The sequence below is a fragment of the Triturus cristatus genome, chromosome 6 (genome assembly GCF_964204655.1).
Source record: "Triturus cristatus chromosome 6, aTriCri1.1, whole genome shotgun sequence".
Lineage (NCBI taxonomy): Eukaryota > Metazoa > Chordata > Amphibia > Caudata > Salamandridae > Triturus > Triturus cristatus.
The window spans coordinates 1,686,720,108-1,686,733,967 of record NC_140589.1 but is presented as its reverse complement, the minus strand read 5'-3'; the positions used below and the strand labels follow the sequence as shown (position 1 = coordinate 1,686,733,967).

General features: G+C 46.9%; 1 protein-coding gene across 8 annotated transcripts in view; it reads left to right on the top strand.

Annotated features, from left to right (window-relative positions):
- ANGEL2 (angel homolog 2) overlaps nt 1-13,860 on the top strand; it is a 402,703-nt gene that overhangs the window by 241,338 nt on the left and 147,505 nt on the right. The window lies entirely within an intron of this gene.

The window sequence follows — 13,860 nt, the reverse complement described above, 5'->3', positions numbered from 1 at the left end:
TTCTTTGGCCGTTCAGTTCTCCGTGACTTTCTGGTGTAATCTCACTTCGCAGACCCACTACCGGGGTTGGTATTGCTTGGTATGTATTCTAAGGTAAGGAATCTATCAATAACGTGTCTCTTTCAGATGCACAAGTTACTTGTGTAACGATATATCTGTAAGAGACATTAGTTAGTGATATTCATACCGCCCGCCCATCCTCCCCGTTCTGCGAACTGTTCTCTGGGGTTCAGGTCATCCCTTTCAGGGCCCTAGTTCTATTGCACCAGTAGTCGGACTCTGGCATGGCTCTGCGCTCCTGGCGCGGAAAAGTTGTATACAGAACTGACGTCCGCGCGCGTGGGCATGTCTAAGTAGTTCTGATGACGTCATCTCTGCGGCTACGATGCCAGCGATGTACGCGGAGCCGTACGACTGCCTACCGACGCGCAGGGTTACTGCTGACGAAAACTTCCCGGATACTATCTGACGCCTGGGGATATTCTAAGGTAAGGAATCTATCACTAACTAATGTCTCTTACAGATACATCGTTAAACAAGTAAGTAACTTGTGCGTCACGCCCGGAAATTGCTTGGCCGGTGGAAGACCCGACAGGTGGCACTTCCCCCCCCCCCCACCCCCCCCCCCCCCACCCCCACCTTGATCCAGCACGGTCGATAGGTGTTGACCGGGGGGGGGGGGAGAGATCGACTGGCCCTCCACCTGTAGGATAATTGAAGTACGGCCATTCCCCTGTAGGCTCCTGAGGTGAGCAGGCCCCGGGGTGGCAGTAGTGCAGTGAGGTGACCTGCATTGGCAGATGGGTGCTTCCCCCCCCCCCCCCCCCCCCACCCCCAATCCCCCTGCACACAGCATCCTCTAGGTATGGCGACCGTGTAAGGCACACCCACCCGAGCTGCAGCGAAGTTGCAACGAACAAGCATCAGCCCTAAACGTTGGGGAAGCCTTTGGAGCCATGTGGTGCAGCAGGGTAGGCCTCGTAGACCTAAAAAGTGGGTGGGGCCCAGGACGGTTGTGGCGTGTGCCCACCCAAAGACCCCCCCCCCCCCAAATGGCACCAGAGAGTACTATTTGGCAAGCACGGCTCCTTTCTCGACCGGAGAGCTTATCGCGTTCCGGGCGCCCCAACGTGCCTGGACGCTCTACGATAGAACGCATGGCCTGGAGGCTGATTCTATACGGCCAGCAACAGTTCTGGAACCACTGGATGAGGGAGTGCAATCCTGGGCGGCGGGTGGTGGTGGTGCGCTGGCCTGGAGGTGCTGCGATCCCTTTTTCTCTCCCTCGAGGACATTACGCTGTTTAACAGGATTTACAACACCACGACCAAGTGCTTGATCACAACATTATGCCCAGTGGGACAGCCATGAAAGGGTCCCACCAAACAAAAATAGTCAAATTCACCCAGTCTAGGGGGGGCAGACAACTTGCCAGACCCCATGTTAAAGAAATTGAGGACTCCGTGTCCACCATAGGGCAAGACGCAAGCAACCTTAAAACACGTGTAAAGGACCTGGAGGCCTCTAATGAACTCCTAGAGGCACGACTTGAGGACTATGAAGGAAGATCCCAGCGCAACAGCGTCCGAATCTTGGGGGTCCCGGAACGCTCTGAGGGACCAGCAGCGGATTTGTTTGTGGAGGACCTCATCCTCCAGTATTTCCAACCCTGCGGACTTTCCAAACTCTTCTCCGTTGAGAGGGCCCTACAATTGCTCGCTAGGCTCTTTCACTATAGAGACCGCAATACAATTCTCCAAACGGCAATAGCTCCTCTGGTCCTATATGAAAATAAAGGACCAAGGGGGTACAAGGACCACAAACTGAAAGACAGCTCCCGGCACAAGGTGAAGAAACATAGCAAAGGCATAAAGACTGACTAAGTGGTGGGAACGATCCCGGGGCACTTCACGCCCTGTCGGAAAGAACATAGCATCAGTTCTACAAGAGACACGGGACTTGCGGGCAGGCCTGCGAGGGTCCGGGGGGGGGGACTTCACGGCAGATCAACATGATCTACGAAGGTCAGACTTTTAACTAATGTTTCATTGGGTGCAATCAACTATATTGAACTTGGGAATGGGTGGCAGGCTGTGGGGATGGCTTACGACCCCTAAAATGTCAGATGTTGGATTGGGGCAACAGGCACTGTGTTGAGTTGGAGGGGAGGGTGGGCGGGCTGTTCTACGTCCGTCATGCAAGGATCCGAGGCGACACAGCCCATGGTCCTTTCCAAGAAAGCTAATTTGTGTCATTGATCTTGACTGGCAAAATCACAGGAGCCATGGACCGGCTCGGGTGACAGCTCATGTAACCCTATGAGTGGGGTCTAAACTACAACAGTCATGTTTTCTCAGCATGTAGTCATCTACCAATTAAATGGTTCGTCAATGAAGGAAACTAAAAATGCCATATCTTCTCCAGTCACTCGGGCGTAGAAATGCTTTTAAAAAATCTATTTTCCTATGATCCCTCAACTTCCAAAGGTCCTTGGCAAAGTTGAAGCACAGCAGAGTTTATTGTTGTGGACTGATGATCATGAGGATGGTGGTATCTGAAAAGGTTTCTTTGCAGACGGGATCTTCAGTCAAGATTGTCCTCTGTAGCCTTCCATCACTGAGCTACACTGCTTGGTTCCTGCATGCTTATGGGACGTGTATTTGATTCTTCCAGATGACTATATGACATTGTGAATAAAGCTTCAAGACCTGCCAGGAGAGCTCCATAAGCTTACAAGTGGAAGTGATTGCTAATTTGGTGTTTAATCAAGGAAAAGGGCCCAGACAACTGTTCTCATTTTAAATAAATAAAAAATGTACATTCGGCTGCCATTACTGCTCACAGTAAAGGTATCCTCTTTTTTTCTTTTTAATTCATTCCATTGTTTAACAATTACCTATGGACAAATGATGCACTTGTAGCACTTGATGCTTAGCCTTAAAAGTTACGTTTCTTGTGGCTTTTGCATCAGTCCGAGACAAATGAGCTTCAGACTGTGCATCTGAGTCCATCATTGAGTGCTCATGAGTCCTTTTTTTGGTCCGTGGACAGGCAGAGGTTTCTAGTCAAAATGTGGATATTGTTTCCCATTGGGTCTCGGGACAAACTACTGGTGCACTCCAAATTGGACATCTAAAAGGACTCTTTAGGCATTCAGCTTTCTCTGGGTAGCAAGTGCAAGCAGTCTAAGCTTTCACCAGGAAGAGGTGACGCTTAGAACGTCTAGTCCGTACTGTACTTCGTAAAGGAAAGAACTTTTATGTATATGTGTATGAATACAAATGATATAAATTCGGTGAAAAGCAGAAGTTCTTGGTACCTTCTGGGTCCAAGTTAAAACTCTAAACGTCTTTAGAGCTCTTTCTTACTGTGTACTATATTTTCTGTTACCCTTGAGCCCTATGGGCATTATTCCCCTATGAGGGGTGCTTCAGGTGTTTCCAAAAGAGTTTGGGTTACTGTATAAAAAAGGAGAATGATTGCTGGTATACAGCTAGGGATATTGTTATCTAGTTTCTACTTGGTGCATCACCATGGTAACCAAAGGATACTGAGAATCTGCATAAAGGGTACACACAAATGGTTAAACCCAAAAACAATTGAGATCTCCATCCACAAGAAAATGTATTGGGCGCTCCCAGTCATGTCTTTAGTGACCTAGCATTTGCTCGCTGGTGTCCACTTATGAACACAGTCTAGTTAGTTGAGTCCCAGAGACCAGTAAAGGGCCAATTGGTGCCGTTGACCAGATTCCAAGTAGTGTGTGTAACAATGGACTGGTTTATGCTACCCCTGTAGCTGAAGAAGAGGAAGTACTGGCAATATAAGCACATGAATTCCAAACTTTTTGTCTGTGACTACTAAACGTCTGGTCCAATCCTTCTAGTCAGCTGGTACTTGTGGCAGTCTCCCTGGCAACAGGACCACTTCTTTTGACAGACACAATCCTGTCCTCTCGAGGGGAGGTAGGCCTTCCTTCTCTTCCCAGGGCAAGGCAGTAGAGAAATTTCCATGGTACTGTCTGGATACAGAATGGAAGCCCAGTAGACGTTCCACTTTTGGTCTGTTGGCTTTCTTTGTTACACAGGTGTGGAAGCCACCTTGGTGTCTGGTGGACAAAGAATAACCAAGTACTTGCTGAGGCGCCAGTACCTAAACCCCGGTGGCAGTTTGGGTGGACTGCTAGAAACAGCCATGTCTGCAACTTGTAAAATGGCTTCTCCAAACCTTAAAGAACACACTATTACGGGGGGAGGCCATTTCACAGGTTCTTCTTTGGTGTTCACACTAAGACCTGTCTGAGGTGAGCTATGTATTAGCTTTGTTCTGTTCTCCTGTTGCCAGGCGAAGATGGCCAGAGCACAGGAAAAAGCAGGGGTAACTGACTTTGGTACATTGGTGACAAAGTCAAAGGGCTGCAGACCTCCCCCCTACCAGGTAAACAAAATTCAGTGAGGGCGTACGTGCAGACTTGGATGTCCAAGATGTGTAGCTCAAAGGAAAGGGCTATGAATGTCCAAGACATGGTGAAGGCAAAAGACCTCAATTATGGCATCCACATCTCACCAGACCTGCTATCGAATTTCAGAGGCCAGATGGTACACCACAAACTCTCCTCCTTGAATTTGGCCGCATGACTCCTGAACTAGAGCAGTATGGACTCTTAAACCTGCCACAAGATTGCTCTTGGTGTTCCTCCAAGAACGTGGGACCCTACTACCTGCCAAGAAGATGTTCTTCTTCCATACCTTCTTCACTTGGATAAATCAGGCCTGCAATTCTCTATAAAAGTTCACCTGGCATCCCTTACTGCTTACAGAATATGTCCATCACAAGACTTTTTTATTTTTTTTTGTATACATGTAAGAAAGGATTTCTAAGAAGGGCTGAGAAGGTTTTCCCTCCCATTAGGTGTCCCGCGCCTCCCTGGGAACTCAATATAAAATTTTCTCGCCGTATGCGGAATCATTTGAGCCTTTTCACAAAGCTTCCCTACAACATATTTCTTGGAAAACCGCTTTCCTTGTAGCAGTAACATCAGCTCGCAGGGTTAGCAAGATCCAAGCACTGTTCTCATGAACCATACACAGTAGTTCAGTCTAACAATGAGGTTATGCGAACTCGCCCAACATTCCTCCATAAACTTGTGTCAAACTTCCATGTCAACCAGACCATCTCATTATGAACATTCTTTCAGAATCCCTCTACTCCAATGGATCAGACTCTCCCTAGATGTAAGGAGAGTTCTGAAATTCTACCTAGACAAGACACAAGACATCCACAAATTGGACCAATTGTTTTTCTACTACGGTCTGGGCCGTACAGGATTACCCACCTCCAAGCAATCCATTTTATGATGGATAGTGTCTTGCATTTTTATTGTTCTATCCTAAGGCTAGCAAAACACTCAGCTAAACATAAGCACACTCTACTAGGGGGAAAGCGACTACTGCTGCTTTACTACGCAATATCGCTATTCCAGAAATTTGCAAGGCAGCTACCTGGAAATCGTACATACGTTCACCAAGCACTGCTGCCTAGATTCTGATGCTAGAGCAGCTGCTCAAGTAGGGCAGACTTCCCTCAGAAATCCAAGTTGATCCTCTGTCTCCTCCACTGCTCTATATAGGAATGGGCTTGCTACTCTGTAGGAGAGTAGAAATAGTTTCTTACCTGTAACTCCTGTTTTCTCATAAGAGAATTTTGGTTATAGTCATAAGCCACCCTCCCTTCTCCCGGTGGAATGGACAGAGGTATTCATCTAATCTTTATCTGTTCACACATCTCCTTTAAAGTCAACTAAAGCAACTGCCACCTGCTGTGCATGACGGGATCCTGCTGATCTCTGGGTTCTTAAAGGCACAGTTTTTAACCATATAATGACAGCCTATGAGGCTACTCTGTCCTGCTGTCCTTCATCTCTATCATAAAAATGAGTTTTGAGGGATATTTCTGCTGTTTGCAAATGATCTGTGTGTTCAAAATATCTCATTGTTTTTGCATACCCTAATTCCGGCCCTTTTTTGCCTTTATGATGAAGAATTTGGCCATTGTAGCCTAGGTATATAGGCTGCATAATCTTCTTCAGTTTCTTAGCAGGCCTTCCTGAAGAAAGGAACCCCTGGAATTTCAAGGACTGTCCTCTGCCAGTAGGCTGGACACCGCCCCAGAGCTTGCTATGGAGTACCCATCGGGGTCTCCTAAGCCAGAAGTGGTAATGTTAAAGGCTGATGTGCTGGACCTGAAACTGCCTACCACAGAGGTGAAATCTACTGTCCTCGCAGAGGTTCTACTCCCTTCAGTGGCTCCAGTGGAACCACTTCTCCCATTCAACGAAGCTCTGCTACACCCTGTTCTGTTTGCCTGGGAGAAACCTTCCTGTACTCCAGCAGTGAATCGCCTGGTGGCCCTTTTTTGACGTCCATCCCTTCTTTGACGTTCCGTCCCTTTTTTGACGTCCGGCCCTTTTTTGACGTCCGGCCCTTTTTTGACGTCCGGCCCTTTTTTGACGTCCGGCCCTTTTTTGACGTCCGGCCCTTTTTTGACGTCCGGCCCTTTTTTGACGTCCGGCCCTTTTTTGACGTCCGGCCCTTTTTTGACGTCCGGCCCTTTTTTGACGTCCGGCCCTTTTTTGACGTCCGGCCCTTTTTTGACGTCCGGCCCTTTTTTGACGTCCGGCCCTTTTTTGACGTCCGGCCCTTTTTTGACGTCCGGCCCTTTTTTGACGTCCGGCCCTTTTCCGACGTCGCGCCCTTTTTCCGACGTCGCGCCCTTTTTCCGACGTCGCGCCCTTTTTCCGACGTCGCGCCCTTTTTCCGACGTCGCGCCCTTTTTCCGACGTCGCGCCCTTTTTCCGACGTCGCGCCCTTTTTCCGACGTCGCGCCCTTTTTCCGACGTCGCACCCTTTTTCCGACGTCGCACCCTTTTTCCGACGTCGCACCCTTTTTCCGACGTCGCACCCTTTTTCCGACGTCGCACCCTTTTTCCGACGTCGCACCCTTTTTTGACGTCCCACCCTTCCCACAGAAAGCATAGTTGTTCAGTCTTCTTTTTCAGGGACACAGTCTGGAGGACTTTCCTGATGGTCACCTCTGAGAGGGTATCAAAAAGAATGGAGGTTTGGTGAAAGAAAACCTTCTCTGTAGTAAACCTGCCACACAAGTCCTGTGGCTGTCCTCCATCCTAGGTGAAAGATCCTTCCAATGCATGGAATCGGGCCTCTTCTCAGACACGCTTGTTGCCCCATATGGAGTCCCTCAGGGATCAGCACTCAGCCCCTCCCTGTGTAATGTTTACATGAGTCCACTGGCACAAATTGTAGAGGAGTTTGGACTATCAATTGTGTCCTATGCCGACGATGCACAATTGATAGTCTGTTTCTGAGGCCACTAACTCCAACCACCTGAAGCTAGTCCCATGCATGGAAAAAATAACATGGATGTCCAATTGCTGACTGAAACTCAACGGTGAGAAAACTGAACTTATGTGCCTGGGTAACTGCATAGATCCTTAGAACAGGATCAGCTGGCTGGACAATTGGGGCTTGCCTCTGCCCCTAAGCCATACATCAAGAACTTGTGGATGTGGCTTGGCCGGAACCTTACTGTCGATACCCAAGCAAAATAACTCTCAGCTACCTGCTTCGATTATATACCTACTTCCAGACCAGGCGTGGAGAACAGTGATTTAGGCACTTGTGATCTCAAGATTGGACTATAGTAACTCCCTGTACCTGGGGGCCCCCAAATATGTAGTCAACATGCTACATGCGGTTCAAAATGCAGCAGCCAGGATGTTACTGAAGGTATCCATGCAGGAGTCCGTGAAAGCTTCATTGTCCAAACTTTACTGGCTACCTGTCCAATCCAGAATCAAGTTCAAGGCTCTGTGCATAGCCCATAAAGCCTTGCACGGCAGAGGTCCAGCCCTGTTACAGTTTCTCGTCTTACCTAACAGGTCTCTCAGGTCCTCATCTGATCATCTTATGAGCACGAGAATAAAAAAAGCCAGATGGGGAGGAAGATCCTTTACCCATTTGGTCCCAAAACGTTGGAATTTGATGACGGATGAATTGCGACTTCTATAGGACCTACGTAGCTTCAGGAAGAAACTTAAAACCTGGCTCTTTCCATGATCTGCCCTCCACACCAACCCGCTACTGTCTCTGCAGCGCTGGGAAGCCCTTGGGCAGCTATTTGTTTTACAAATCACATAAAAAAATCAATCAAATAATGCCAGTTTCCTGCTCGCATGATATAATCATATTTTATGGGACATGGTGCCAATGCTCTTACCTCATGTTCCGCCTGACATAAGCTAACACTTTCAAGAGCTTGTAGAAGGTGGACATAATACTTTGCGGCACATCATCAAATCCTGCTTGGATACCACAGATTCAGTTGCCAGGGCATTGGGCACCTCCATCTCAGTCAGATGGCATCATTGACTTCGTACTTCAAATTTTTCGTCTGATGTCTAAGCCAATCCCATGGACTTCCCTTGAGACGGCATGTGCCTTTTTGGAGATAAGGCAGACTGCGTTGGAAATGTTAAGAACATGTAAACCCACTCTGCGTTCCTTAGGCTGACAACCTCTGCTGACTAAGATCTATAGGAGTTTTCATTTCTTTCGGGGTTTCAGTCTAAGTTTCTCCTGCTGCCAATACCCATAGTCAATCCTGCAGCAACAGCAGCAGCTAAACCCGCTTGTCAAGCAGTACAGAGGCCGCAGCAGGGTCGAGGATCTACTCTGAAACCCTCCTCATCTTCCCCAGCTGCCCCAGGAAAGCAGGCCTAGTTCTCTTCCTCAACCCTACACGAGGCCTATTGGTGGAAGGGTGTTCCATTTTCTACCGTCCTGGAAGGCCATCACTTCGAATGAGTAGCTCCTCCAAATTGTAGAAAAGTTACTCCTTCCCCTTCCTACAGGTTCTGCCTCCCAACCTGCTTCACCTGTCTTGCCCCCCCCCCCCCCCCCCCCTCCCAGGCATCTGGCCATTCCGCAACATGAAGAGGCAGCTCTCCTCCTCAAGGGGGCAGTGGAGTTAGTCCCCGTCAAGGAAAGGGGCCAAGGTTGCTATGCATGTTACTTCCTGGTGCCCAAAAAGGACGACTGTCTCTGCCCTGGATCTTAGGGGCCTGAACGTCTTCCTCAAACAGGAAAGTTCAAGATGCTGACCCCAGCTCAAATTCTGCTGGTGTTGGAGCTTGGAGACTGGACGGTGTCCCTGAATTTGCAGGATGCGTACTTCCACATTCCTATCGTGCAGTCTCATCGAAAGTACTTGTATTTGTGGTGGGCTCTGTACATTACCAATTTGCGGTACTTCCCTTTAGATTGACTTCAACACCTCGAGTCTCCACAAAGGTGATGGCAGTCGTGGCGGCCCATCTCAGACGGTCTAGAATACCCATCTTTCTGTACCTGAACAACTGGCTCTTCGCAGCTAGTTTGCCAAAGTTATTGTCATGCCATCTGAAGTTGACTGTACCTCTATTCAACCTTAGTTTTTCGATCAATGAGCCCAAATCTCACCTGTGGGTCCCCCCCCCCGCTACGAATCCAGTTCATAGGATTGGTTTTAGACACCAATCTTCTGCACGTCTTCCAGACCTCATAGAGTTCAAGACATCCTGAATATTGCTTCCTTCTTCCAACCAGGTGTGAAAATTCTAGTTCTCGGAGTTCTGCGGTTCCTAGGTCTGCTGGCTTCCTGCATTCTCCTAGTCACCCATGCACATGAGGACCCTGCAGTGGTATGTAGGCCTCATGAGCTTCTCTCCACATGTCCTCCGCCTGCCATTCAAGCTGCAACTTCTCTCCCTTACATGTATGGATATTGAGCTGGGACAACTGAGCTTTCGGCTGCAACCGAAATAGCAGCTTATCTATGTGTTTCCCCTCCAGTAAGGTGGTCCCTGTAGATGGTGCAATTTTGTTGCATGGTGTGGAGACAACTGCGTGGATCCCTTGCAGGCCAAGTTATCCCATGTGTTGCAGTTCGCACTTTCCTTGGCTCAAAGGATATATGCCGTTGGCACTGTGAAGGGTTATTTAGCCGCCTTGTTTGCCTTCCTCTGTCTGCTAGATGAGCCATCCCTGTACAAGTCCCTGGTGGTCATGCATTTTCTCAAGGGTCTGATTAACCTTTTTCCTCCCTCTCCTTTTGTGGTTCATCAATGGGACTTAAATCAGGTTTTCTTTTTTTTGGGAGATCAGTTTGAGCCCCTTCACAGTTGTATAATTCATTTGTTGTTAACTATCAGAACTGTATTTCATGTTACAATAATTTCTTCTAGGAGAGTCCGCGAGTTACTAGCTCGTAGTTGTCGTCCAGAGAAGTTGGTGTGGCGTACCAGGGCTGCTTTTCTTCCCAAAGTGGTCCCCCCCTTTCATCTTACCCAATACATCACTCTTCCCACTTTTTACCCCCCTCCTCATCCCACAAAGGAGGAGGAACGGTTGCATCAGCTACATCCCAGGAGAGCAGTCAATTACTACCATAATTGCACCAAGGAACACAGATGAATGATCAGCTTTTCTACGGCTACTGTGGTGCAAAAAGGGGAAGGTGGTCCAGAAGGGAACTCTATCTCCATGTATAATTCTATACATTAAGGCATGCTACGCCTTGGCCAAAAAAGAACTACCTGAAGGGATCCATGCTCATTCCACCAGAGTCAAATCTACCACTTCTCTTGCGCGGGGAGTTTCGATTGTTCATATTTGGAAAGCGGCAACCTGGGCCTCCCCGGAACACATTTGCTAAACACTATTGTCTCGACTCTGAAGTGAAAATGGGATGCTCACTTCACCAGATCGGTCCCATAGGACTTCCTGCCGTAATCAACCCTCCTCCTAGGCGGGTATTGCATTGGAATATGTTCTGTAGGTAGATGCATCCAACAGAAGAATGTTACCTGCGGTAGTGATCTTTCTGGTGGATACTCTGTTTGCACATTCCTCACCGGCCCACCCCCTACCCTGTTTGATTAATAAGATCCCCTTATGTATTCTTCTGGTACTGTGAAGACTTTTCGGTTGTCATTCTACTCCCTCGCCCTGAAAGCTTAAAAAAAATAAGCATTGAAAATGCAATAGGTCTCACCTTTGATTAAGTTAAAGCCATTTGCTTTGCTAATGGTATTGTATTCTAGCTTTGCATTATTTAGTGTATATTTGTGATATGTGCATATATTTGCATACATTTGAAATCCTCACTATACGAAATTAACACACATACTATTCTTCTATTCATTCACCTCCCAAATCTGAAACACTGCTCTTTTCCTACTAACGTTTTGCTTTAAACTACTACACCTCTAACAAAACAATTCTAACTACCTACAAGTACAACATATCACAAATATACAGTAAATAATGCAAAACTAGAATACAATACCATTAGCAAAGCAAATGGCTTTAACTTAATCAAAGGCGAGACTTATTCCATTTTCAATGTTTGTTTACTCTGGTGTATACCAGGGGGCCGAGGGATGATGATGGGTGGCACGGCAAGGTCTGAGAGGGACGTTGTGTACAAAGCTGCCGTCAGGGCGGAGTTAAAGGACTCCAGTAAGTTCGAGACCGATTGATTGTGGTCTTATAGCTTGTAGTTTAGGATGTCACCATATATTTTTCATTGCATGATTATACCGAAGTACCTATTCCATGGAAGTGGTTATTTTACGAGAGTTTGCAGGTTTTTATGTGGGCTTTAATCACTTCAGCGACTCGTTTTGATTAGCCATATTACATTTTGGATTAAAAAGAGAGCAACAAACAGCATTTTTAACACCGAATGGACAAAGCTCAAAGTGAAGAAATCACGCACTGGCACATTTGCTGTTTTTTTTGCGCTTTTTTGTGAGTAGAAAGGGTTAATTATTGTGTATTAATAGAAATGGGTGTGGGTGGGTTACTAAGCGACAATTTAAAGTACATTTTAAGCTGTATTTGAAGTGGCAGCTGATAGAGCAGGTCTTTTATTGGCCCACGCATGGCGAACTCATTCCTCCCTAAATTTCAGTGATGATTTTTTGAGCGAGCGTGTTTAGATTTAGCTGAAATAGGAGAGGAGGAGTCAGTCTGTCGGGACACTCCTTCACTTGCCACACGTTTGAAGGAGTCAGGGTAATAAATCAGCCCCAGGATTGCAGACATGGGTGAGGAACCAAGCACAGATCTGGTCAGTGGCTCAAATACACCCCCAAAACCACGAGCTGGGTGAGTGGGGAGGGTCTCATAGGGAGGCGGAGGCTTTTCATCTTTCTGATTTCTTTAATATCAGCAGCACATTGCTGCAGGAGTCTGGGTCCGGGGTGTTTACAAAGGTGAGCATTCATTATCTAGAACAATGAAGGATTTGAGAGAATAGAAAAAGATGAAACATATAAAACATATTATTTGTCTAAAGTCTCCCTGTGAGGCAGTAGCAGCCGGCAGCGTATGTATCAACGAAACGCTGTCTAAGAGCAGCCCACCAATGAAGACACAACGCCGTCAGTGGCCAATAAAACCGCAGCAATTAAGCATTGTCTCGAAGGAACGATCCACCAATAAAAATGCACGACTTAGTTAAAAAAGCCAATAAGGCAGCAGCTTAACAAACCCCAGTCGTTGTTCAACACTAATGGCCAAATTTCAAACTCTTGAAAGTTGCTCCAATGAGAATATCCAATGCTCCAATAAAAACTGAACAATAACCCAGCGTCAAGGAATATCCAATTACGACAATTTCTTCATGTTGATCTGTGCCTACTCTTATTCAGTGTAAGAAAGGCACGCAAACGAAGTAATTTCAAGGCAGAGAAAGGATCCGTTATGTTTGGTGTTTATTTACAGGACAACATGTACAGCAGAGGTAAGACAGGTAACTGATAACATCAACTGCCTGCCCCACGTATATATACACCACCCAGCTCCTCGAACGTACACTTGCCTTCCACGAGTAAACCCAGCTCATTAACCCCCAGGAAGGCATCATCTGACATAAGCATGAGCATTATACTAAGCGTGTCCCGATCATGTATTTCATTACAACATTAGATATGAAAATAAATGGTAACGGCTAAGCGTATCATTTTTTTCTAATTATTTACTTTTGAAGCGGCCCCCACGCGTTAGCTTAAGTTGTTTATAGCTAAAGTGGGGCATGCCATGAGTGTAACCGTAGGGTATTTTGAAGAGAAGCCTACGAGTCATCCCCTGCATCACTGGTATCTGTAGTACCATGGAGGCGAGGCACTAAGATGCCGCCAGCCGCATTTGTTTGTTTAAAGAGTGAATTCAAAGAAACCCATTAGCCTCTCCTAAGTAGCCAGCTTAGTCTCTCACAAAGAACCATTGGATCTTAAATATCCGAGCACACCTTTGTCTTTAGACCGTGTGATTCCAACCTGGTACTTCCTTGACGAGGGAAATGCGAAAAGTAAAAAAAACGGCTGTTTTCAATTTATTTCCCTTTGAAACGGCCTGCTACCGCTATATTTACTAGGTGCTATACGGCCAAAATAAAGTAAAAAAACACGCGTATATCTTAGTACAGTTACAGGTATAAAACAAGTAAGCCCTTCGTGACAACAATAAACCAAGTTCATTCGGACGCAAAGGGGGTTCAAAACATACCTTTAATGCGGGCATTGATCATTTGCGCAAAGAGGGAACAAACCATACCTTTAAAGCGGGCAGTGCTCATTAATTCAGGTGCTCGGAAGCAAAGTAAGCCCTCCGTTCAACTTGAAACAAAAGGTAGCAAAAGAAATGCATCCGAGAGCACGGAAAGGGAGCAGCTGTAACTGGAGCTATTTTTCGATGTGTATAAGGGGCCAACAAGGCGGCTTGAAAGAAGGAGGCGGCA